This window comes from Vanellus vanellus, assembly GCF_965231255.1.
Source record: "Vanellus vanellus genome assembly, chromosome: 1".
In the NCBI taxonomy this organism is placed as follows: domain Eukaryota; kingdom Metazoa; phylum Chordata; class Aves; order Charadriiformes; family Charadriidae; genus Vanellus; species Vanellus vanellus.
The window spans coordinates 103452106-103479793 of NC_138905.1; the positions used below are offsets into that span (position 1 = coordinate 103452106).

General features: G+C 38.1%; 1 protein-coding gene across 2 annotated transcripts in view; it reads left to right on the forward strand.

The window, feature by feature from the left end:
* Nucleotides 1–27688, forward strand: part of CD247 (CD247 molecule) — a gene marked incomplete at both ends in the record, with an annotated part of 55676 nt that overhangs the window by 463 nt on the left and 27525 nt on the right. The window lies entirely within an intron of this gene.

Consider the following 27688-nt stretch of genomic DNA (forward strand, 5'->3'; position numbering starts at 1 on the left):
GGGCATAGGTGATGAGAAAAAGGATGGGGTCCTGCCTTTCAAGTCTCTGCTTTCGTGCTTGTCTCTGCTAGACACAGCGTAAAATGAGGTCATTTTTACCTTTATATGTTCGCTCCTGGTGGTGTATATGCTGGCCCCACTCGGGTAGAAAGTGAAGCTGCTTTGGTGTGCACAAATCTTCAAAAGGGAGATAGGAATGTACTTCTTTGTAGATCAGAAGAGCAACAAAATTTACATCCATGGAAGGCCTAAGCCAAGGCCCAAGTTTGGAGAAGTCAGCCAATACAAGTAGGCCATGTTTGAGAGCGTATTAAAGCCAAATCCACTGGAAACGTTTCCCCCACCGTGTACTAACTGTACTTAAACACACCACCCTTATGCTGAAGAGCTCCAGCGACTGCCACAGACTTTTTATTTGAAAGTTTTCTGGAGATTAGAGAAGGGTTTCGCAGCCACTTGCTAACGCTGTGGGACCAGTTCTGGTAACTTATGAAGGTTTTGTCTGAGGAGGATTTTAAGCAGAGTCGTATGGTCTGTGGTAGGCATGCCTTCTGTTCATCCTTCATTCAACCTCTGTGGCCTCTCTCCCTTTCTGATACTTAAGTATGATATTGTACTTAAGTACGATACTTCTGGTACTTACATTTTGTACATTGCTCTGTATCCATAGGGCTATAAAGGTATGGAAATTACTTTAGGACAAAATGCACCCACAAAAAATCTTTTTGTGTTTTCTCCTTTTAATCTGTCACAAGATATCCGTAGTTCAGGCTCCTATTCATACCTTTTTAGCAGAAAACTTTTATTGAAAAATACGTAATACTGTTCGCAGATGGGCAAAGCTAGCCCTATAGGGGTCCCTGGTGCAAAGCTCTTAGGGGTATTCACACTCACAAAGAATACAGGGGATGAAATTTTGAACAGGATGCTGTTGCCATTGCTTTGGAGACAATTGCCTGTGGATTTGAGGGGAAGTATTTTTGATTGGATACCTATAATAGTTCGAAGAATAGTAGTATTTAGCCTAAGAGTATAGGTAGAATGAAAGAAATGTAGCACAAAAGTTGTGGAATTGTTGCTACATTATTGAAGCAAAATGCACAATAACAAAAATGTAAGATCACCATGAATTTAGTTCAAAATGACACCAAACAGATGGGTTTTTCAGCTCAGAGCTAGGAACAAAAGCAAAGATCTGCTGCCGCCTGAAGTGTTTTCAAGCCTTCTTAAAGTGAAGTGAACTTTTATTTTTTCATAAAACCAGCTCAGAGAGGACAGGGATTCAGTAACTGCATACCATCTTTACAGTGAGTTTGTCCCACTTCACTGTCATGCATTTTGTGCTTATTCTTCAAATGGTCAATTGAAAGATGCCACCAGGATTGGGACTGATGGACTTGCAAAGCCTTTCCTTATGATTTTTTGAGTACTGAAGTAAATATGTCAGGCATGAGAAAAGATTCCTTTAAAGTAAGTAATTCTAGAGACGGGCCACAAATTTTGATGCAGATTTTGAATTATCGACACCAGACCACAAATTTCAGAATGCTCAAACTTGGCCTTCAAGCAATTACAGAAGGAAGCCATATCATATACACATTTAGTTTTCTGTGTGTCCCCCTTCAAAGGTACGAAAGTATACATCTGGAAGTTTAGCTGAGGTTCTCCTATAACCCCTACGTTAAAAACTGTGTGAAAATAAATAATTTTAATTTCTGAGCAGATGACTTTATTGATCATGTTGTTCATCAAGACATAAAAAGAGTATTAAAAGGCTTCTACCCAAATATCACAATTAAACTGGCAAAAATCTTTGAGCTTTTAGTCTGAAGTTGGACATGCTTCAATGGCAATAAAACAGTGCTGTGGGCACTATTGTAGAATCGTTCCCTTTTTTTTGTTGTTAAGAGTGAGAATACGACATTTTGATTTGTACAAATAAGCAACACACACATATATAAATATGTGTGCAAGAGTTCTTCAAGGACAGCCCTTCCCTGTTTTTCACTTCTTCACAAAATCACTTTTCTCAGAATTATCTGCTAACCAGAATTGGACAGTGCCCTGTTTGTTGCTAACTCTGTGGAAACTAAAACATGTCAGCCTTTGGCAGATATTACTTGCACTGCTTATTTGCACACTATTTTGCTGCTCTGCATAACTGTATCTTCTGCCTACTGGGCGCCATCACGCCAGGAGGCTTTTTTTAATCGGTTTGTGGACAGGAAGATAAAATGGACAGGTAATGGGTCTTAGGGTCCATTTTTTCCTTCCTTTTCATCAGATGACTTAGCAGGTCCACAAATGGCAAGATTTGTAAACCAAAAGTTGTTTACAAGCCTATCTGGGAAACTCAAACAAGTAAATACAGATTATTTTGGTTACCATCCCCGTGTCCTTATGCGCTGTCTCTCAAGTTCTCCTAACTGAATTCTTGTTACACCTAGGGGAAAAGAAAACCCTAAAGATTTAGTTTTACATGTTTTATTTCCTTTTTCTCCTGTCTGTTCACAATGATTCATTAATAATTCATGGAAAAAAACCCCTATGAATTGGCACATTAGTGAATGGAATAAAATGTACGCAAATGTAGCCTTTCTTGTAAAGGGGCATTTATTGAGCTCTTGCAGTGCTATATTCAACTCCCTAATGCTTGTTACAGAGTAAGTGCTTTCGATCTGAACCCTTCCAAGCAAAATTCCGAATGAGCGAAGTAGCAAATTAAAGATCATGTTCCTTTTTGGTTTTTCATGTATGCTAGATGGAAAGTATATACAAAATAGAGAAAGCTGTCTGAAAATATATTTATATTTCTCCTGTGTAAGTGTATCCTTCTTAAGTAAGACTGTGTGGATAAAAAGCTAAAGTGGGGGAAAAATAGGAGGTTCACTAGCAGCTTAAAGGGGATGAGAACTTCATTTATGAATGAATGTGAGGAATGCTGTTGACAGCCATTTTCTGGTATTCACACAAACGGGAATTGTGACTAGCACCATGCTTAAACCCATAAAAAAGGGAAAAAATAATAATTATTTGTTTCCTAACTATCTCCAAGCTGTAACCAAACTCCCTTTAAAAAAGAAAAAATACTTGCCTGCACAATTACAGACAACCATCCCCTCCTCCAATTCATCATATATTTGAACATCTATATTGTATGTAGAACTGTAAGATGCATCAATTATTCTGGCAAGAAAATAGAGTACATATTTAGGGTGGCATTAGTGGAAGAGACAACTTCTTAAAAAATGTATCCTGTTAAAGGTATCTACTTTTTCCATGTGCATGTGTACTCGTAAGCATATTGTTGATTTTCACTGTTCTACCAATAGGACTGCGGTCAACAGTTAAATTGAAGTTTCACTGCTGCGTTGTTTTTTAGCATTAAGAAAACAATATACGCTGTTCCAGAGTCCGTGAAAAGCTGAAATTTTGCAGGTTTTTCAGATTTGCACTGTTAAGTAATGCAATATTTTGAGACCGGGTTTGAATAATGTTTTCTTAAATAAATTCCCGTATGCTCCTTCAAAAAAATAAAATGTCATATTTTTAGCTTTTAAAATATGACAGTCCAAATCAGATTTTTTTTTTTCTGGAAAACAATGAAGGCATTTAACTCCACTTTGTCCTATGCAACAGATTTATAACTTCATCTGTAGCACGTGCAGGCAAACGAAAAGCTTACTTTGCAGTTCTTCAGTCTGCTTACTCAAATGCTCCGATCTCAGGAGACAGTGGAAATGCATGTATTTAGCCACATACAATGGATATATCCATCTTTGTGAAAGTTAGGCTTACCAATGTGTAGTTCTTTCAGTTCTTTGACAATTTAGCTGTTAAAAATAGAAGTAAAAACAGCTAGCTCCCAAGCCTCAGAGGTCACAAGCACTGGTGTCTACACAAGTTCTGTTTAAGGGATAGAATACATCTCAATTTTTGAACCATATAGATTGGAAATATTTGAATCCCTACAAATTTCCTAGGAATAAACCATCAACCTTTGGAAGACGTTTATGGATCTTGTTCTCAATACTTTGTTATATGTCTGTCAAGTCTTACAAGAAGAACAGCAAGCATGGAGTTTTCCATCTCCACGTACTTTTGGTATGTGACAGTATGTTAAACGTGCTTCTGGCAAGCAGGTTGCAAAGCCTGATGAAATGCTCATGCTATTTGGCCTATTTCTTTCATGGGATGTTACTGTAGTGAAAACTTCATATATATCCTGACTCTTTCTGAGTAGCAGAACATTTTTTAATGTGTTATATTTTTAAGTGAAGGAGAAGCCATAACGATAACGCAACTTTTTGAAAGATCAGACAATACAGTGGTGAAATACATACCAAATTAGAATTTGATGGAAGCTGACAAAGGAAAAAGGTTGGAAAATTTTCGACAAATGATAGCATAAATTGTTGTAGAACACACTGAATAAGTCTGGAGGGTGGCTAGTTGTCAACACTTGTGGGGCTTTTTTTAAGAAATCTCACCATATATGATTTACTTAAATTTCAAGCTGTTATCTTAGGTGAAAATCTTAACTTTCACCATAAATAAACTTTTCTAGTTTCCTAGCCAAGTTTTTTAGCTTTTAAAGGAAACCTTGAAAATGCAAGCCTGCATGGCTTCAGAAACGGAAAAAGAACAAACAAGCTATATAACTTGTCACTTATAAATTTTTTTTAAGGCAGTTGCTATTTTTGGGGGGGTGATAGGCTGGCCTGCCTCAGGATGCTGCTTGCTCGTGGTTGGCAAGCACTGAAAATAGTTTCCTGGTCAAAAAGAAAAGCACACGAAACATTTAGAACTGAAGAACAATTAGAGAATGTTTCCTAAGAGCCCCAAAATTTGAATCGTAAAAACTAATTAACAAAATTTATTATTAAAAAAAAAAAGACAGTAATGTACTGAAACACTTTTCTAATGGGATAAGATGTGATATCCAGAAAATTAATGACGGAATACTGATTTGGGTAGTGTTTTAATTTCTTTTTAAGTAAGTGTACATTGGCCATAGAATAAAGGAAAGAGCTACGTGACTAAAAACCCCCTTTTCTCGCTGTTCATCCAAATTTTATAATCAGTTTGTTCCAGACAGGAGCATGGGTGTTTTGCATTCATTTCACTTAGAATGTTGCTGTCATCAGAATGACAGCCAAACCTGAAATAAACAGAGCCAAATATTTTTAAAAATGCTTCCCAAATATTTAATGCGTAAGTATGTATGGTAAATTCATTCCAATTTCCGATGGCATCTATCTCATCACAAAGCAAACTGAGGTTCAGGAGAGGCAAAGCAGCAAAATGTCCAGCTGGTAATTATTAGATGGGTGAGAGCAAACCATCGTAATTGCAAGGATCCTGCAAGTAGATCAAAGTTCTTTGCACGGACATCTATATATAGGAGCAGGGCCCAAACTGATTAGGTACTTTGTTTGCAAAGTATTTATTTTGAATTAATTAATACAGAAACTCAGCTCAAACTAAAAATTAACATATGATAATTTATTAGTTATCAGATCAATTTGAAACAAGAATTTTGTATAGTCTGACAATGTCACTTTTTAAATACTCTCAGCAAACATCATCTAATGAAAGAGATCAGCTTCCTAACATTAGATACTGCACGTTCCTAGTTATCAAATGTTTGTTTTGTCATTCAGAAATAGCTGAATGGTTTGAAGGACGCCTTTAAAAAGTATACTTAAACTGGATTCCTGGGCTACAACCTTAAAGCTCACAATTAACACAGCAGAATTTTAAACCTTTGCAAAGAAAAATTTTGACTCATATCATGTTATACTTTCTAGCCATATAATTGCTATAATGTTAGATCATTTTTTAAGTTGCATATCAGCAAGCTTCAGTCAGAGTACCCCAAATCAAATCTTTGGTAGGAGAAGTCATTTCTGTGTCTATCCACTACGTGTTATTGCAATTTACATTATTTCCCGTCCAGCCATGTAAAACCAATTGCAAGAAAGAAGTCTTACTGTAATGATGTGGAGTCATCTCCCTCTCTTTCTCTGTTTCTCTCTCCATGATGCAAATTTGAGCAGTACCATCACTTTTATGGGCTTTTATGTAAGAGAGATAATTTCATCAGCACTTTGCGCAAGCATGCAGGTGCATTTCTGAAGATTGAAAAGTAGAATAAAGTCTTGCAAGTTGTGTTAAGAATCATATTCTGAAGGAAGGAAGACAGGATATATTATATAATTGATATCGTGTAAAAAAAGTCTGCCAAAATTAAAGACAGTTTCTAAGAAGCAAGCAAACAATTCTGTGAATTACTCCGAGTATAGTTGCTCTGTTCATAAAATGTCTTGTAGGTAATTAGTTTCTTTTGATTTTTTTTTAAAGAATGTTATTTCAATTCTACAGATTTCTTCTGAACAGTTTGCTGTTAATTTTCAGGATTCATTTGCTATTTTATGTTATTTTATGGTTTATTACCTAAAGGTATGATACCTGACTGAGTTAGTGTGCACAGGTGAACTCATTCTTAAAGTCTTAGTCATTATAGATTAGAACCTGTTACAGGAATTTGTAATAAAAGATTTTCAGGAGAGGTTTATCTGAGTGATGCTGTAAGAAGTAACATAATATGCATGCTTCTGTTTTATTTTTTATTATGACTTTTTATTTTCATATTTCTCAGGAAATGCAAAAAATTCTTGCTATTAATATTGGTTCAGCACTCAGTCTGTTGGAATTTTAAGAGTTACAGGTGCAACAACCAAAGTGAGCCATGTGATAATTAACTGACTTTGGAGGCTTACACTAGCGATAGATTTGACCTCATGGTTGCTTGTTACCTGCGATATTTTTCTCCTCAGTTACCTGCAATATGTTCTTCATTAGTAATGGGCTTCTGGTTCTTTCAATCTCTCTCTGGACATGTAAATTCTCTGCATAAGTTTTGCTTGGGGGGTTACTCTGATGGATGAAGTATAAGAATTAAACCTTACCACTTTGCAGGGGGTAAGCTTAAAGAGAATTGGTGAAAGTAAATGAGAGAAACCCACTGTTTTCAACAACTGTCCTGTGATTTCCCTTTTCCTGAGAAGGAAAGGGAATAATACCCCATCACAAGTTGCCTAAATTTTAACTTCTTGACAATATTGATTTTTTAAAGGTATAACTAAGCATTCATGTATTATGAGTGTGAATATACGCAGTGCACCAGAGAAGATAAACAAGGTTAACCTCTCTGGATTTCAACCAGGTCAAACACCATTCCAGTTGCTTTAAAATATGAGCATCTAATATATGCCATAAAGGTTTTCTGGACTTTAGCTTCTCAGAATAAGCATCTGAAATGGAAAGAAAAAAATATCTCTAAATCTCTTTCAGTAAAATTATTGTTAATTATGCTTTCAATAGGTCCCAGTCTCACTTCTATTTGAGTAGAGAGGGGATGGGAGCTTTGCCTACACATGCATACCATGCTGTATATAGGAAGAATTATGCAGTGAACACTATCACCCGCAGCATGGTGCGGGAACCGGGTCCATGTGGGTCAAGGCACAAATGGGTGGCCGTGGACTGCCAGCGAGTTGTAAAATGCACTCACTTGAAAGCCCAAACCACTGCATGGACTGATTGCTTTTTCACCCCAATTTTGGCAGATGGCCTCTACTTTCTGCATCAAGCTCAATACAGTCTGCTGAGAATATGGATTTCTTTTTCCCTTGCAAATTAGGAACAATTTTATTGAAAACTGCACAACATTGTCCATTTTCTTTATACAGAAAGTTTGTGAGACAACTCAGAGTAATTTGTTCTAAGGCAGATGATTAGCAATGCTCTCCGATGTGATCTAAATTTCTGATGAAGACTGCTTGTAAGTTCAAAATTATGGTCCATCTCCAAAAGTTTGAAAATAACTAGAACTTCAAGAGTTTTGTGTTTTGCAAGAGCCTTGCCTGAAGTATTATGAAATGTGAAAAAGTATGCACAATGGGTGCATTACTTGACTTTTTTTCTAAGTGTGCATTTTGATCACGTTTCCGAATGTTTCTCCTTGACTCGAATGTTAAAAAAACAGGAGATTCTCAGAGAATTACTTCTCTGTAGAAGCAGAAGTTTTAATTTACCTTGTTTTGAATTCTCTCTTAAATTTCAGATGTCTCAAGTATTAATGTGAGCTAGACAGAACTGGAATTTTCCCTCTGCTGTCTATTCATCCAGCTAAATTAATGTCTTTTCTTATAATAACTCAGTTGTTATTTAACTACTTGCCTTAAAACCCAGCAGTGCTATAATGCATTTGTTGCTGCTGTCAGCTATGTCTCTTCTGACGGAAAAGCAGCAGCAGAGTTTCAGGCTTGAGAAAATTTTTTTCTTTCTTTTTTTTTATAACTCTCTTAAAGAACTTACAGCTATGAACCTGCAGCCCTATCTTATTGTAACATCTTTTCCAAGGTGTTTTTATCTGATTTTATCTTTCTCAGCTGCAAAGAAGTAGCTAACAGGTTTGCCCCCTTTCTCTCTTGCTCTTCTTTTTACATCTTGGGCCAAATGTCTAGACATTATTGCTTTAGTAGGAGAAGTCATTTAGAACAAATATTGGTGTAAAATAGAGCTTAAAGGGAAGCAACTTTCTGCAAAACTCCACCTGGGGTAAACCAAACCCTTCCAAAGTATTTTTGTGGAACACCAAAAAAAGTCTGTGAGCAATTAGTGTTCTGCATTTAGGAATAGGGAAATCCAGATTCAAGTACGTATTTTGTCTGACTCGGAGCAGGACCTTGAACGGGACTCCCACGTGCTAAGCCATTCGACAGACACCCGCTGGTTTTGATGAGAAATTCTAATGGGACTGTAGAAACATTCCCTAATTAGTATGCCATCCGAATTGTAATGGAAATTGTTTCTGTTGAACAAGTGTTATCTTGACAAACCTATACAATAAAAAAGAAAATAAATCTCAACTTCAGTTGTAGTATTTTATAGACTCGGTTTAATCCTTTGCAGTCAGTTAATGGGGTAAATGTATTTTTGTTCTGCAGAAGACTTAACGACGTTCTTGCCTGTCAGTGCTACAGCGTGGAGTGTACATCTGAGTTTCCGCATCCATCCTTGCAAAAATTATTGGGCTCTCTTTAGTAGTGGCTGTTATTTCAGCACAACAAGAATCCCTAAGCAGGCTGCCGTGCGTGAGACTCTCTGCAAAATGGGATATAGAGGTGGTGCTGTTCTCTTATGCATGGGTATATAAGAATAACATCAATATGAGTACTGATAAAATATGCTTATATTGATGATTCTGCCACTTCTGAAACCACATGGAATTATACAGGACTGCAGGATTTAGAAGAACGTCCTAGGCTACTAAATCTTAAGGAAATGCAGAGATCTGAGGGAGTCAGCAACATGAAATATGTTCAGAAGAGGCAATCTGAGAAAGCCCAGCACACATGCCAACCTTTCTTGAAGAGAAGGATTATCTGGAGCCAAAAAGGAGGGCTTCAGGTATTTAAAAATATTTGGCAAGTAGGTTCACCTCTAAATGTGCTGTCTACATGCTGTAACTGTATTGTGGGGATAGTGTTTAATTTCTGTCAAACTTTCCCCTTCTAATTAGGTCACGCCAGTGTTTTAGTAAATGCTGTTTATTTAAACGTACCTAAACTAGCTTTAAATTAGCTATCTTGTTTAGGCAGCTCCCCAGTGGTGTCCACAGGAGTTTTATTTCAGGCAAACTGCTTGGGCATTTACCAAACTGCTCAGCCAGATTTTTGCAGCTCACACGAAGACCTATGCTGAAGGAAATGCGTTCTTGTCAGTTAGTTGAAAACCAATTAAATGATGTTTCTGTGAGCTGCTGCCACCTCCATAATGACTGCAGCCTATGCAAACATTTTGGAAAGGAGAAAGTTTCTCATTCTGTGCCTTTGGGTTCAATGGGGTCTTCACCTCCTTTGAAGTTTCAGGGTCATACTATAATAAAAGCATAGTAGTGTTGAGCTGCATGCATATTTAGAATGTATCTTATACACAAGGAAAAGGGTGCCTCTAAGTAGCCATACTGTCTAGCTTTTATTTGTCAATTTGCATGTATAAATTATTTTACAAAGGGGTTTTATTGAAGTCTGCAGTTAAATAATGCTTAATTCCTAAAGCAGTTTTGTTTTTTCATTTTCAGTGTTTTTCTGTTTCTGTTCTCCTTATCTTGTTTTGTTGTAGTTCTGAATATTTTTAAGGTATCTTCTGGTACTTTTTAATCTGTCTGATTAGAAAGATTGTTATTACAATACTAAGAAAAATCAATGTGAATGGAATGTAAACTTTTTAAATTCTGAAGTTAGAACTTTGGGATCCTGTCTGAAGGATTTGTAGATAATTCTGGTAATTCCCATCATCCTCACTGCTCTACAAATCTTTCTCCCCTTAGTGAAACAGTGTTATTTTTTAGATAAAGCATGGAAATGGAAAAATGGGATCACAGGTTTTATACTTTTAATTTTGGCTGATTTACTGTGTAACCTTTAGAAAGCCACTGGAATGGCTTTCCAATAAACCAATGTCCAGGCTTAATCAACATAGGCCACTCTGTTAGCTGGTTTTGTTGACTTTAAATTGCTTATCTGGTTGTTGATATACAAATAACACAATTCTATATTGATATACAATTAACAACAGTGTTAATACACATGGTCCTGAAGACCATAAGTTATTTTAGCAATTGATTAATCAACAAAGAGATTTATTTCCTATTTCATGATGGTGTTTTGAAAACTGAGATCTAACAAGTATCCTTTAGATGCTCCAGTGTAATGTATTTTATATATAGGAAATTAAAGTAATGGTTGTGTCTAATTTGCAGCTACATTCACAGTGACCCTTACTGCTTACAGGACAGCCTTGGCTTGCATTGGTAAACTGGCCAACCTTTTTCCTTCCCTTTCTTTAAAAAACCTTTGTCGTTCAATTGAATTGGTGAGAGAAACAAAAAAGTAAAAGCTCAGTTATGTACACGCTGTTAGTCTTCCTGAAGTGGAGAGAAAGGGGAACAAATAATGTCCTATGTGTTATTTCACACTTAGAAAGCCTCTTGAGCTCTTTAGAAAATGTGCTCTAGAGATGAAAAACATTTATTGTGCTCCGTGCAACACGTGCATGCTGTCACTGTTCATGCTGGTACAGCTCTTAACATGATGGTGTTTAAGCTGGTTGGTGTCCAAGTGTTATTGTTTAGAGACAGCAGTATTGGGGTCGCAAACGTATTTGAACAATTATTCTAGCCACCTTTTACTCCCACGAAAACACCTATGCTAGGACCTGATAATTGTAATGTCTACATATCTCATTTAGACTAATTAAGACATACATTATTTTTAATGGAAGTAGTTCTTGCTATTTCAGTAAGATGTTGAAGTTCAGCTCTCAGTTGTCTGTCTTCCTACAACTGCATGCTGCTTTTCTCACAAGTAGCTCATGGCTATTGAGGACTTGCCCTATGCATTAACTATTAAGCAGGCATCAAGGCAAGGACTTCCTTTGGGGATTGACTGCAGTTTCTCTGCTCAGTGTAGGTAGCCTTTTTGCCTCAGGCGCCTAATAGAGCACCTCGGTCTTGAACTCCCTGGTCTTTGGCTTCTGAGAAGCAAAGTTGCCTAAGGGAAGCTATACCTCAGCAGAGCTTTTGTTCAGAGTGTTTGGGTAATATCTGTAAGGTGGCTTGGAAAATGCTCGGTGCATGGCACTTACCTATTATCCGTGTCACATGTGAGAACCAGAGTGGTGTGAGCTTGCCTGAAAGCTACTTTGGGTTTTTTTTTTTCCAAAGTCTTTCAGTCTTGGGGTCTCGAGCTGAGAAGGGATGAAGGAAAGGGTGAAATATTTGGCAATAGAGCCCCAAAGGCAAGTGACACCTCAAATGGAGTTTATGTGTAACTCATCAAAACATTGCCTCTTCAGCATCTGTATGTAGCACCCACTAGCATATTCATGCAGAGGATTTGAGACAGGTGATGAGTGCTGTCTAAAATACACGGAGAGGAGAGAAGATGAAATGAAAATGAGAATGCACGTTATAAAAAATAGCTATAAACTGGTTGCTGATTTACTTCAAGGGGACCAGAAGAAGGATTCACACCATCTGAATAGTTTTGGCATAGGTTATTGTTGGGGCAAAAGGGGTAGAAACGGAATTCTTACTTGGGAGCAGTTTGCTGAGTTTATGGAATGGACTTTTTCAGATGTCTGGCTGTAGGAGCAAAAGACAGTTTGCCAAGGGGACTTTCCTCAGACCTTTGTTCTTACTTACATATTTGAGAGGTACCCAACAACACCCAATGTTTAATCAAGCACATTACAGACACATTTATGCTATATAAGTTAGTGGCTAGATACAAACACGGATACTATCGACATTGCACAAGTGTATGTGCGGAGAGCAGGACAAAATAGCGTGGATGTGTTTGTAAGCATGTGTTACAAGCAGATCGGTGCAAACCCAGTAAGTTCATATGTGCTATTTCATATATTAGCATGAAAATATATTTTGCTTCCATTATTTAACTATTTTAAAATGTAGATTTTGTAAGGATCAAAGATGATCTTCAGCAAGTGTTTGTTTACTGCTGTATGCATGTATATTAAAATTACAAAATCTATTGATAATCTCTTATCGGATAAACAGCAGTTTTCTGTGAGTAAGTGAAGTTCTGCTATTACATACATGCAGCCCAAGGTGAGGGGAATAATGTTTTCTCAGCTGGTGCCCGGAATAATGGAATATTTCTTTTTTTAAGCTCGACATTACTATTTCAAAGGCAGTGAGTGGTATTGCTGCTGGGCTCTTGCATGTGTCCAGTTCAAGTCAGTCATTCCCAGGTATCCTTCCAACCTGCCATGCTGAACTTATAACCCAGTCTTTACTTGAAGTCACTTTTTGAAAGAGCAATACAAACTTCTCTCCTTTGATGATGCATGTATGTATTAAAGATTCATCTGTCCTGATTCAACATCCCAGTATGAAATTGCAATTTCAATATTTATTCTGTCAGCTAGTTTACAAGTGCCTATTCACCCTTTCTTAGGTGAAAGTCTTGTAAATCCTCTTTGTGTTCTTATTTTTCATTCATCTTATTTATTCTTTTGCTATTTTTTCATGCAAATCTCAGATCATGGTAACTGATCAATTACCTTACCTAATTCACACAAGAGGTATAATCCCAATAAGAACTGCTACAATTAAACTGAATACTTTAAGGTATATGTGTATTACAATGATATACAGGTCTTAACTAAACCACAGGAGTTTTTGCTTGGGTAACACAAATATTAATGGAATGTGAAGTACTCTTTGATACCACCCAGTTTGCCCTGAACTGTGAAGCATAATGTTAACATAATTTTTCAAAAATAAGATCAGATGCAGTACAATTTTCTAATATAAAAAAAGGCTTTGTGTGTGTGTGTCTGTGTGTGTGAACTTTTAGAAGTGAGTTAAGGGCTAGCAAACTTCCTGGCCTTAAAATATTGAATTCATTGAATAACAAGAGCCTCCTAAGAGTAACACCTTTCATATTATTTTAGAGAAATGTGTAATTTTCCTGCTGTAAGAAAGCTTTGAAAGAGAACAGAATCCTCCCAGTCTCTCTCTATGGTCAGATTTGCTTTATTATCCCTGAAGGACAGACTGGGAAATGAAAATACAAAGAATCACAACAGCTTTCCTCAAACCTCATAGCAGAAGAATTTAGAATAGAAGAACTAAATGATTGTTACTGAGGATAAAATAACAATTTGACCTGCTCACTGGGTTTTCTGATTCAGATTATGTTCTTATAATCTAGTGAAGTACATTCAATAAAGTGTGTATTTTAGATGAGAGGAATATGTGAAAGTGGTTATGTAAGCAATTAATTTCTTCCTCTAAAGCTTCACCTATCCCTTCCTGTGATATTTTTTTTGTCTCTGATTGTTCTTCTGTTTGGTGTCAAAGTAGGGTTTTTTATTATGGTTGGCCTCATGTGCCCCACTCTCTAGAATCTAATGCTATATTTCAGTAGCAATTTATTTTTAGCAGTGAAAATAATATAGGAAAAATAACTGGTTAAAACCACTAGTGCTTCAGGAGAATTTAAAACTGAGTGTGGAGAAATAGTACAGATCTTTTTAATGGAATGGTGGGACACAAGATTTTTTTTCCCTGTGTATTCCTTTCATATACAGGCTCTCTGAACTGTCAGTGGTACGGGAAGAGCAATGGTAGTGCCAACTAAATTTAAAGAAAGGGATTTTCAGCAGCCTTCTTGCTTGATTCACCAAGCAATAATGGATATAAATATGTTTAATTTCTGAATTTTTGTTGTTGATGACCTTTGTGAGTCAGCTTACGAGTATGAACATAATGCAGCTCTGTGACATGCAGGCTCTAAAATTTACATAAAAACCCAGTTTTCTGATTCATAACAAGTCTGCAGCCTCTAACATAGCAATAGCTGCCTCTGCAGTTACCATTAAATATAAACAACTTGTCTGTTGAATTCAAAACTTAAGAAAAGAATATAATGTTTTTCTGTACTTATTTTGATACTACTTCAATAAAGTATTCATTTTCATAACAGAAGATATCTAGGCAGTTGATCACAACCATGGCAATTCTGTCAGCTCCGGAAAGGTGTTGATGTGTTGGTTTCTTAGAGGAGAAAGAAGTCAAGACAGGAAACCATTAAACCAGCACCATTACATCTAGTTGGCTGTATGTATAAGACTGAGACATACTGGGTTACTAGGAGGGAGACAAGTCTAATGCATTGTACCATCTGATAAAGGAAGAGTAGGTCGATGCTCTGCCATAAGGAAGCAGACCTTTGAAATGCCTTTTTTGATCAGAGAGGACTGTTCACATTGCTTACCCCGAGGTGTAGGTCATTGCCACAATCACTTTCCTTCTCCTCTGCTGCTGGGCCACTGCTGGTGGGTGGATTGTGTGGGGTCGTGGAAGGACAGAGGCCTCAGCGCCGTGTTGTTCAATGTGCGAGATCGTTGCCTTCATACCCAGCATCATGTATCAGATTGTGTGATTGTTGTGCCTGGTGTATGAAGTTAGTCTAGGTTGGCTACACCAGACTTTTGACCATTATTAGCAACTTAACAGGTATCAGTATTGGAATATGAATGGGAAATCTAAAAGCCTCACTGTAGAGGGACTCTTTTGTGAAAGCAGACAGAAAGAAGCCACTGTGCAAAATCAATCAAGCTATGATGCAAAATCAGCTTCTTGATAGTTGTCATTACAGTGTGGCTAAGACATTTTGGTCTTGCAGTGTAGACAGGACTGTGAACTGTGTCTTCACCTTGTCCCTGAATTATGTGATAGCCTTTGGTTTTGGTTGGGCTGTAACATGATTTGGGAATGTGGCTTGACACCATCAACGCTGCAGAATAAACTGTGTTCCTAGCAGGGATGAGCAATTATGATCTCATGAGTACCTTCCTCTCCACCATTGTAGACTTTTAAAATCTTTTAATGAATCAGCACTTGCTATACTAGTCATATTACTTCCATTAATCTAATGATTTCTTAGAAATTTGAAGTGCTTCATAAGCATTAATAAGTTCCCACACCACTCTTCTGAAGTAGCATGTTCCTGTAATTTCTATTCTAACGGGGTAAATCAAGGCACAGAATGGCTAATTGCCTTTCAGAATGTCTTTGGCAAAACCAACAATAAAACTGTCAATTGCTGTAGCCATTAGCTACAGCATGTTTCCGTGTCTGAATTCATGTTGGACTATTAGAATGGATGACCAGCCTACGGCTGGCAAGAAACTGTTTATGCAAAAGTATATTTCAGGACCCTTGATTATGAGTTTTCAGCCAAAGCAAGGGTAAGTTATTTCATGTTGCTATTTGTGAACAAAACCAGCGATATAAATAGAAACCCACATTAAGATAAGAAAAGTATCTCCACACAAGCTGTTGCAGCAAGAATGAAAAGGAATAGAAGATAAATGCAGTGCTGAAGCATGTAGTAGATGCATTGTAAGATGCTCTACATATCTTTACAACCACCAAATTTTAAAAAAATTAAAAATCATCAGCCAAAGCAAAATCTGACTGACAGAGAGTAAGTACCACACCCAGCATGCAAAGGCCCAGACATAGCAGTATTACATAGAACATGCTAAAAATCCATTCGCTGCTTCATAACAGGATGCTGGGGATGCTGAAATGTTACTATTCAGAAAAGTCCAAAAGGACAAGTGTAAAGAAAAGTGGAGATAAAGAGTGAATGAGGCTGATCAGTTAGCATTCAGGTTTAGAAAGGACGTTGGGAAAGGGAAGTCCTACCTGATATCAGACACAAGATTTGAGACTGGTTGCTAAAAAGATAATATCTTTTTATGATACTACTCTTGTTACTGAGAGTGCTAAAGACGTGCTGGAAACCACGTGTTAGGCAGCAGGATTCCTCTTAAGCAACCATCTGTTAGATGGAAATGGCAAAGTTGGCATTTCCTTGAAAGAGCTGTACATCAACAGCTCACATTAGAAGGGGACCAGGATGAAAATAACCCCCCAAAAGCCTGCCATGAATGTGTTCTTCTGTAGCAAAACAACAGATTGTTGTGTTATGGCCAGAAGGGAAATCTCTTTGCTTTAAGTCTGGTTTTCTCTTGAAATGGCAATACTGCAGTACTGTATTAAATTGAAAGCTTCAGTGGAAGGGAAGCGTATCAATCCACATTTTTTATTTATTTCTTATTTCTGGCAACATCTTCATAGAGAAGTACATTTTCTTTTTGTTTCAAGCAAAATACATATGAAGACCAGTAATAAGGTCTTGAGTTCCCAGGGAATTGCTATGAGACTGGATAGTGTGTCTGTGTCAACCCAAATATCCTAGGATTAGTGCTGGGTAGCAAACCCTCAGCAAGGCTGCTACTGGTCTTTGCAGAGCACCAAGATAATGTACATTTGACTACCTCAAAATGTTGGCATCTGTAACTGAAAAGGTATGTAAATTTAAAACAGCAGGGGTTTTCCAAGGTGTTGAAAAGGAGTGGGAGGCAGAGGAGCCCTATAAATTTTCTCCAGGCACAGAGGGTGAAAATGTTTTGAATGTCTTCCCGGTTAGGCTTGCCAGGCTAAGTTAATGGCAAGAACCAGAGAGGCTTTCAGGGAGGCTCTGTGTGGGTGTAGAAAATGAAAACACAGTAAGGCAACAGTCTTCAAATTCATACAACAAATAAGTTCAATAATGTCACGGGGTCTGAAGTTGTAATATTAATTCCCCTTTTATACAGGAAAACCACGGTGCCTTTCACTGCTGGGTATCATATGGTGCTGTCACATACTTTTCCCATTTGTGATGGTTTTGGGTCCAGGACTGTCACTGATCTGCCATGTGAACTTCAAGCAGCCACTGCCTCTTTCTGTGCCTGTGCCCCTTACCGGCCTCTGCCACTTGTTTATTTGGATTCTGACTGTGTAGCACTTCATATGGCCCAGAAATTAATGCACTAATTGAAGCTAAGATTAAACAGAAACACAAGCCTTTGCAGGACTGAGGTACGTGCAGTCTTTTGGGGACAGTTGTCGTATTTAAGCAGGTACACCCGAAACGCCACAAACAGTGTCATTCAAAACAGTGATGATTGAGGGCAGGGGCCCTCAAGACTATTTAATGATTTACAATAGCAAACGAGTCTTGCTGTTACCATTTGATGGGCACTGAACACTCATCAATGAGGAAAACGAAACCCTATAGTAAAGCAGGTTGCTACTGCAAGTTTCATGTGAGGGTAAACTGAGTAACTGAGTACCTCTGTTGGAAGTCTGGAGGTAATTTAAAGCAAGAGAGCTCAATATGTTTGTGTTTTTTTGGGGGTTTTTGTGTTTTGTTTTAAATTTTCTGTCCATCCCCAGAGACAGTGGTGTTTTCTTGCAAGAGCATCTTAGAAACTATGTCTCCTCCACTGCTGACTTGTTTAGGGACAGAGAGGTGTTTCAACACTGAAGCTGACCCCTTTTGTTTTCGGTATGTCTTTCGTGAACAGCCTCCGAAATGCACAAGTTTCAAGCTGCTTTCCCCTCAACTCAGCAGAAAATGTGAGCACTGCTGATGTCTGTGACAGAGCAAGGGGTGACAAACTGCCTTGTCATTTCAGTCAAAGCCACCCACTCTTGTCATTAGATTTATTCAGGGTTAACCGTTCATTACGCACCAGCCCGGGCTGCCTGGGGTAGCTGTTTTTCTTCATTTCTTGTCATAGCTGTTGTAGGTTGGAGGCGGGAATGAAAGCACCTGCTGGCTGAAGTGACAGCTTTATTCTAGGAGCTGGGGAGTCAGCTGAAAGAAAAAACAAATGGGGACACGAATTACTGGGTGTGCAGTTCAGAAGGATAATGCATTTTGTAGAATTAAGAGTTTGTTTAAAAGAAATTATATAGCAGCTCTCATCTCCTCCTACTTCCTATATACCCTACTTTTTGCACATGTTTTTCTGTGTTCTTCTTGTTTCCTTCTCCCACATGAAAATACTTTTTAGGGGGTTTTTGCTAAGAGATTTTGCTGCTTTAATTGGAATATATTCAACAAAACTCATTCCCAATTCTTGTGACAGTTTTTGTTTAAAAATGCAAACATATAGGAAAAGATAATGTAGACCCAGCTGGTATAATCCCTTTCACATTGTAACAGCACAACACCAAATGCATTTTATTTTTAATTTTGTCATGTTATGTCTCAGTGTGTTAACTGCCTCTGGATTGTAAACTTATTTTTCTTCATCTCTTCTCTGTAGTGTTAGTGCCTTATCTCTTGCAAGTGGGAGTCTTGTCTTGAATCTGATACTGACTTGCTTTCCCTCCCATTTACCCTACAGCTAAGCGGAAATAAAGATTTAATTTTTTTTAATTTATTTTTCATTAAGTACTGTGCTATTTGTGATAAAAAGCCCATTTATACCCCTGGGGCACAGCTACTCCCTGAGTAGCTAAGGGGGAAAGAATAATTAGATTTTTTTTTTTTTACCCAGCTACCGGAAATAAAATGGCTGTATTTGAGTTATTTTGAATAAACACTCCACATTAGACTTTTTGATCTGATAAAATTTACTACAGGTGCGTTAGATCTTTGACTGAATTTTCATGATATGTTCAAGCGCTAGGTATAGTGCACATGTGTTTTTTTATAACTTAAATGACCTAAATTCTGGAAATATTGCCAATTATTTGTTGCTACTGGATAACTTTCAGTGACTCAAAAATCCTAAGCAATTTCAGTGACCCAAGCTTCAAAATGATATAACCTATTACAGAGTGTTTTCTTATTTCCTCCTAGTTTGGCCAACCCCGTATAGCTAAAAGAAGCATTTAAGGTAATAAATATATATAATTATATATTACAGTATCTTTATATATTATGTATCTACTTTATATTATATTTAATATATATTATTGATATATATAATATCTCAATATGCTGCATGCTAAAAGTAAGCATATTCTAATATTGTTGAAGCTTCCCAAGAGAGCGTAGCATGTATTCGAAGTTGTGCCCTGGGGCAAGTCTTTATGATTATGGCCATTAAAATAAAGGCTTCTTTTCATATGGAAAAGCAACATTAGTCATCTGACATGCATCCTTCCCTCAGCGCTCTGAATGACAGGACTTTTATCAGTGAAGTTTCTCCTTGCATGTAGAAATATAGCAAGTAGACTGGAATATTTTTTGGGAACCTCCAAAAATTCTTCTTTCAGGTACCTGGATTGTTCAGATCCTAGAAAAGGACGGCAGACATAGGCAGAGAGGTTTTAGAGCTGTTTATTTTGGATGAGCTGTCAGGCACCTGTACATAACTCAGCATGGCTACATTTCCAGCTCCTCGGACATGCCTCCTCCCATGCACTGCGCAAATGCTTTGGTGCCTCCAGAACAAACCAAAGCTGTGGAATACTGCTGCCGTGCAGGTGTCCTGCAAGAAAACAAGTCCAGGGTTACCCACAGAGGGACTAAGGAAAGCTAAGCGCCAAGAGAAATCATTGCATCCCCTCTCTTTTACCAGGAGAGAGCTTGTGAGGAGTGTTAGGGAGGAAGTAAAGGAGAAGAGAGTAACTCCAAGGGTTTTATTGTATGGTTGTCAAGAAAAGGGAAGCAGAAGCCAACTCAGGTGAGGCGAGTTGAGGTAGTTCTGAAATACAATGAGCGTCATCAGAGACCCATTAAATTATTTATAAGGTAGCGGCAGATGAATCTTTTGGCCTGATAATGTGAGGGGCTTGGACCTAGGCCTTCCACTGGGATGAATATGATCAGTAAGAGACCTCAGTTGTTACTCAGACTCAGGCCTTCTCTGGTAACATGGGATTATGAGGTTACTGATGACTCAATTGTGAGTTTGATTGTAATTTATTATTGGATGATTTAAAACTGGAGAGCTTTCCTGTAAGGTGTATGTGGAGGGGGGAGAAAAGGGAAGGTGAAAAGAGGGGGAGGAGAGAATGAGTCAAGTACTTTGTAAAAGGTTAAACTACTTGTAGAGACAGCCAAGGTGGCAACAAAAGGAAAAACATCAGGGGATAAGCAGCAAAGCATAAGATTAAGGGGAGAATTGTAGATATGATGGCCCAGCAACTTACCTTCATATCATCCTCTTCTTGTTAGAAATGATCCTGGGAAGCCAAGCTGTGGTTCAGAGACAAGATGTGATTCAAACACTTGCTTTGATTGTGACCTCTTAGGCAAAGGTAGAAATGGCCTTCCTAAAGTTTTGCTTACACAAATGAGGATGAGCACAGAGACCCAGAGAGAACTCTGGAGTAATCTCGTAAATATTGCGGTGGCTGAATCTCACACAGCATGAAGCTGTGATATCAGTACCTCCCTTGCATGTAAGTATGTAAGTTTGGATAAACATGTATGTTGTCAATCTGAACTGTCCACACCAGGGTTTGTTTTCTGCCGTTTTAACACTTTCTGTCCTCAGATATTTCAGTTACTTGTGCATTGGTTGTCCGTAAATAATCCTTACTATTCATTCACTGACTCAACAGCAGAAATCGGGGTTGAACCACTACAGGGACAGTTCTGCATACGACAGAAGAATAGTGAACATGCTGCTAATACTTTAGGAACAGGAAGAGCAGTGATCAATTACAAATCTGTTCACCTTGCATCTCAGTGGGCTGAAATGCTTCGGGGTAAATTCTATGGGACGGACACAAGTGAGGAACATGGAAAATAAGATAAAATGCAAAGCAGCTTTACCAAAGATTGATTATGAGGATAACTAAACTGATTACTCGGTAAGGGATTATTACTTATCTTCACATAAGAATGGATGGTGGATTTATCTGGATCGTTTTCCATGGTGCTACATGGAACACAGAGGAGGGAGTTTAGTGTACGTATTGTAAAGGATACAGCAAAGTGGCTCACGAGAAAATGTCAGTAGGACATGCTGCAGGAGAAAATTTGGGTCCGAAGAGATGATTAGTGAGAGTCTTTAAGAACTGATCTGGATATTACTATTTAATATCATAGTTAATAACACTGGCAGAAAAACTGGGAGTGTGTGAATAAAATTTACTGATGACACAAGGTAGGAACATGTCTTCAACACCAAAGCAGATGGTAATATCAGACAGGATTTCATGGGCTGGTAGAAATAAATGAAATCTAATAGTACAGAGAGGATAGACATGCCATGGGAACGTATAACAAATTTCTGCCCTACACTATGGGCTTGTTAGTTGAGCATGTTAGTGGAGGAAAAGGTTTGGTATGTTGATTGTCTGCAGTAGCATCAAATCTAGCAGTGAGAGAAGCATCGTAAAAAGAGATTCCAGAATATATTAAAAGCTGTATGTGCCATAAACTGGAATAATATTTATGTCACTGGTAAGATAAAATTTTGTGTTTTGTTTTGATCCCTCAAATACAAAAAGAAATAATTCAAGTGGAACAGTTATCGGAAATGGCTATTAAAAGGATCAGGGAAATGTGCAGCGAATGGTCGCTACCCTTTCTGCAACAAGTGCTTTCATAAATGCAGAAGGGAGCTAAGTTAAAGCGTGTTTCCTTTTCTCTGGTAGCATTGTCAGTTTAAAGGCTTTCCACCTCTATTCCAGCCCTGTGCTCTGCCTTTGCGTGCAGGCAGCAGAGCTGCCTGCGAGAGCCTTTGGGGCCAAGGCCATGCAGCAGATGAAGGGCAAGTCTGGTGATGGACAGCTGCTTATTGAGATGGCAGTGACATACAAAAGAAGGTATGGGAAGCTCTACTTTTATATTAAGCTAAAAAAATAGTAATGTCAGAGCAAAACAAATTAGTGTAAAATTAAAGTCTAATTCATTGAAAATGGAAATTAGAAGAACTTCTGTGTCCCTTAGAGCAACTCAGGTTCTCAGCCTGTCGGGGAGCAGGGGAATTAAACTGCGTATGTGCACCCATAGTAGTCTTAAACAGAGCATGAACTGTCTTCATGCAGCCCTGGGATGGGACAATAGGACACATTCTTGAGTTATATGTATAACAACTCATTCATTGAGCCCTGTTTATCTTTATTTAAAAAATCAGAAAATATGGCCACCTTATTTCCTTGCAAATTATGCCTTTAGTACTAATAATGTGTTTTAATGCATGGAGAGAGGAACTCATTAATGATATCAAATACGAAACACTCAAGTATTATTAACACAATGAGATCGGATTCTGTTCCTTGAGTGTGCTGCTAAATTCAGAGGGAGCAGGACTAGACCCTTAGTCAAAACCAGCATGTGTGATTTATTTTATCCTTTTTCCTCTGTATTTCTTTTAAGTGTGGAAGGTGTAATATGTTTGCAGGAAAACGTGACTCTTGGAAGGAAGGTGATAGGTGAAAGACCGTTGCTTACCTTTGTGTCAGAGTGCCTGAGATTGACATTAATCCCTGCCTTGCTATCTGCATAACTAAACTTAGTCTTGCAAAAAATATTTACCCAGTTCTGTTTGTTACAGAATTGTCAATATGTCATATTTTTGTCAAGTATCCTCACTTGTTTTTGTTTACTTTTGAAAGGAATCTAATTATTTATATAAGCCTGACCTTTTTCTTTTTTTTTTTTTTGAAGCATGTAGGCTTGGCAGTTCGGTGGCTCTGCTGTTTCCACCATGTCCTATCTAAACTTGCTTGTACCTTGTCAGCAACTGTATGCCTGCCTGCCTCTACAAATATTTTCTGCCCTTCTGTAGCTGGTGCATGAGCCCTCACAGCGTATGTAGCTTCAGCAGTTGCTGATTGCTTATTAACAGTCACCTGCATTGTCTCTTCTTGACCTCATTGCACCCTGTGTTTTTGGTCTGAAACTTGCAGGCATACTGATGAGCTCGAAAGCTTTTCTGCAGTGGGAAAGGGTGTACTGGCAGGGAGGTTGGCCGTAAGACTTACGTGGAAGAAAGTGTTGGTGACAAGAGCTGTTCAGTAAACATCTTCGAGCATTGGAGCATCACCAGGTTGTGACTCTGGGGCACAGTTTGGGCAGTGGAACATACGTAGCTGCACTGCGGGGACTGAAAACAAGCAGAAGAAAACCCCACGTAGTCAGAAAGACGATGACTTCTGTGAACTCATGTGTTTCCGCGTGTGAGGCTGACTCCCGTGGGGTCCTCTCTTGCCTTTTATCGTAAACGGTAGCACGCAGCTGAGCTGATGCTTGCCAGGCAGGCCTAACCCACAGAAAACTCAGTTTGACTTTTCGGTGAACCAGTTGGGTCAAGTCTGCAGTTTGATAGGCCTCTGTCACTCACCTTTATGATTAAAGGCTAGTGTTACGGTTCTGTGCAATAGAGATAAGGGTGCTCTACACCCCAGAAGATCCTTGTTGACTAAACCAGAGAAGTTTTAACTAAAAGTTATATTCTTGCCATTCAGTCGTTGAATTTTCTCCATCTGAAACTGCATAGACTAATTTTAAAATTCAGGCTGTTACAAAGTTTCACATATAATTGTAGTGAATTAAACTGATAAATGCTGGTCTTTTAATACCAGTATAGCAAAGAGATGTTACTGAATCATACCAGAACATGAGATTCCAAAATAGTGAGACTTATGACTCTTTTCTGGAGTTAATTGGAAATCTTTTATCTGTTTTGATTTATTTTTTTTTCAAAAGAGTTTCCTTATAACTGCCAGAAAATTCTTTGATTTAGAAAAGACATATTGTTTGATATTTAAAAAGACTTCATGAGAATTAAAAATCAAATACTACATGAAAATGTGCATGGTTTTATTTCTACTTCTGATATGTCAGGAAACCAAACCAAAAAATGATAACAACAAAAATATTTAGGTTTTAATTTTCAGAAAGAAAATGCTTGTAAGTTGTAATCTCTGAACAGGTACTCTGAGCTGTTGTGCTCTATGAGCATTTAAGCAAAGACAGAGCTTTTTCTTTTTTTTTTTTTCAATAACCCCATGGATACAAGTTAGCAGCATGAAATATTAAACGTGGGTGGTTTTTTGCCATTTTTTTAGTGCCGTAAGATCTTATATCTTTAAAAAAAAAAAAAATCTGCAGTGTTAGCAATGAAACCGTCATTTTTATTTATAGCACATTGATAAACATAGCTTAAACTTTTTAGCATGCAAACTCAGCTAACAGTCTGGAGCACCAGAAGGTATGAATTTCCATCCCTGTAATGACTTAGAGCACGCATACTATTTTCTTCAAAGTGCACGGGGACAAAATAATTCAGCTTTTCAGCTTTTCAGTTATCAGGTTCATCTCAAGGTTGAAAAGAATGTTGAAGCAGGCTATTAACTTACTAGTTATAGTTAGAGCTTCGATTTGCTGCTTCGAGGAGGACGTAATGTGGGCCTCAGACAGTTACTTCTCTTTCAGCATAAATGAACATGTCAAGTATGAAATTTAACATGTTCTTATACTATGTTCCTGTGGTAACATAGTATAAATACTATGTACAACATAATATGTGCTAACAATTGAAGACTTAAAGTGGAGGAATAATGTGTATTTTTTAAAAACAAAACTTACTATTTTGAAGGTGTTTTTGTCTACTCACCTGTTAACAAGTTAGTCCTTTTTATTACAAATGTTAAAAGACTGTAGTTTATGTACTTTATCTTTTTGTCTTCTGGTGCCCTGTAACTAACTTTCAATGTCTGAGGCTCTGCTACCTGTAAAGGCGGTTCTGGGTAGTGCAGTATTTTGAAGGAGAGCTGCAACCTGCTCTCCAACTGAGACTTTGGTTTTGGCTTATTGATTAACTACTTAGCTTCTGTCACTGTAGCGATTGGGCTTAACAAGTACCCAGAAGCTAGGAATATTATAAATATAACAACTGGTTTTAGAGTTCTTTTCTCCATGCAGTTAAAATATTAAACGCGACCCTCTGTAAAGGATCACAGAAACTCTTTAGTAGCCTGAGATATAATATGCTGAGTTCATTTATAAACCTGATTTTCCTTAGCCTCTGAAGAATAAATTTGTGATCTGTCATTAATTTCTCACCTGTTTCAAAAAGATGATAATTTTTCTTCAAAGTTTGGGTGCTGAGGTCCACACAATTGCATGTATCTTTAGATTTTTCCTTCAGAAAAACACATATATTCTTTTTTAACTTGTCAATGACCGAAAAACTTGAAAGCGTGGATGGCAGAGTCTGATTAAAAAGAAAACAGAGGCCGCTGCTCTTTTTCTGTCATGATCTTAGGGTGGGAAGTATGAAGGTAGCTTGTAGCATTTTTGATTACCTATGATAACACAGGTCCCAGACAACAGATTGTTGAAATACGTAATAGTGGATTAGACTGGGCTAGCACACAGTTGTGAGTACTGACACGTGCATGTTGTTTCAAGTGTTAGTGTTGTCCCTGATGTGGCCTAGTTGGCACTCCAGGAGCGCTGGCAAAGCCTAGACTGCATGCAAGAAAACATTATTCTTTGGCCAAGGAGAACAGGCCGGTCCCTCTTTGTCATCAGTATCCTTATTGTGTGCCTTGGGCACAGCTGTCCCCTGGCTATATGAGCATGTTCAGGGATGCTTCCCGAGATGGAGGCAGGGCTTGCCCACTGATAGCGGTGATTAACGCTAGCAAGAACATGACAGAGGGATGATTAACACTGACAAGAACGGGACAGAAAATGCTTAATAGATGAGAAAGTTTAATTTTCCACTGTTTTTTCCGCATTGCTTAGGTGTCTTCCTTTAAATACAGGAGTCAAATTATAAATGAATCTGCAGTGACTCTCTCCATTCAAGTGGAAAATATGTTATTGTCTGTTTTTATGAATCCATTTAAAGCTGCTTAGTCTTCTTTTCCATAGCTGCTTCCTGACTCTCTCCTGCTACTACCCAACTTTTTATCACCCTTCCCCAAACTCCTTCCACTCCTTTCCTACCAGACGCTGATGTGAAAAGAGGCAAAAGTGACCCAGCAGTAAAGCCAGGCTGGGTGGATGCTGAAGGTGGTTTCACATTAGTGATGGGCATGCTCTTCCCGCACAGCCCAGAGGGGAAGGGACCCTGCAGAAGGAAACCCCTGGGGAGGTGGGAGCTGGCTGAGCCTCCTCCCTGCTCTGGTCTCTAACCCACCAAGGCAATGAGAAGAAGTGGCTGGGGTGAGTGTATGTAGATGTATCTATATATATATGCACATACATGGATACACCACACATTCCTCGTATATATGTATGTGTGTGTATATACATGCACATACAGCCTTGGTATGTGGTGTTGCACGTATGCTTACATGAAAGGGAAAGGCAGTGAGCGTGTTGCACCTAAGTGAAGAGAAAATTGCAACAGGTGAACCAAAAAGTTTGAGGTTCTCATTTAAACTGAATAGTATCGCTGATTTAGCCAAGCCCTACAGCTCTGGAAGATGGCATCATAGTAGAATCCTATTATATCTCTGTATTTCTTTCAGTATATCTGTCACTGGCTTATCAATAGTCACTTCAGGAGCAGAATGCTCTGAGGCAACATAAATGCAAAATAATGGGGAAAAGGCAAAACCAATGCTGTTGAGTTGAAGATAGTTATCGAAAGTTCAGAATAGATTTTTATTTTGATTATTCCAACTCCACCACGCGTTTGGGAAGCGGCTTAATCTTCTTGTATAAGCGGAAAATCTTCAAATACAAATATTTTGTGAGGCCTTTGCATTTCTGACTGCAGCTAATACCAGAAGTTCTAAAATACCACAACTGTGCAAGCAGTGCTGTATTTTGTGGTTACCTAGAATTTGTATTTCTTATGAGAAGGATATAGTCTAACCTCGTAAGACTTGAATTTAAACTTCTGGATGTTTATTCTGACTTCTGAACGACAGAAGCTGCATTTTGTTGCTTGCTCATGGGAGTCGATACAATATCTTCCAGAGACCACAAATAGGGCTTTCTTGCCCTTTGACATAGTAATTTGACTTATTTTTCCCTAAATCCATAAAGTCCATTATTCAGATTGAAACCTTCCAGTTGCTCACTATGAAGGAGTGGGAGTTGGCAAGAAATATTCAGAAAAATCATGTTGTTATTCTGGGTGCCTCTCATAAAAAAAAGGAGAGAGCATTTTTGTATCAGTGGCTACTCTGTATGGATGTGAATTTGTTTTTCCCTCTGGCAATTTCATTTTTCAATTACAGAGTCAAAGCTGCCTTCTGAAGAGAGATCTGTATTTTGCCTTTTATAAAAAAAACCAAACCCCCAAAACCACCAAACAA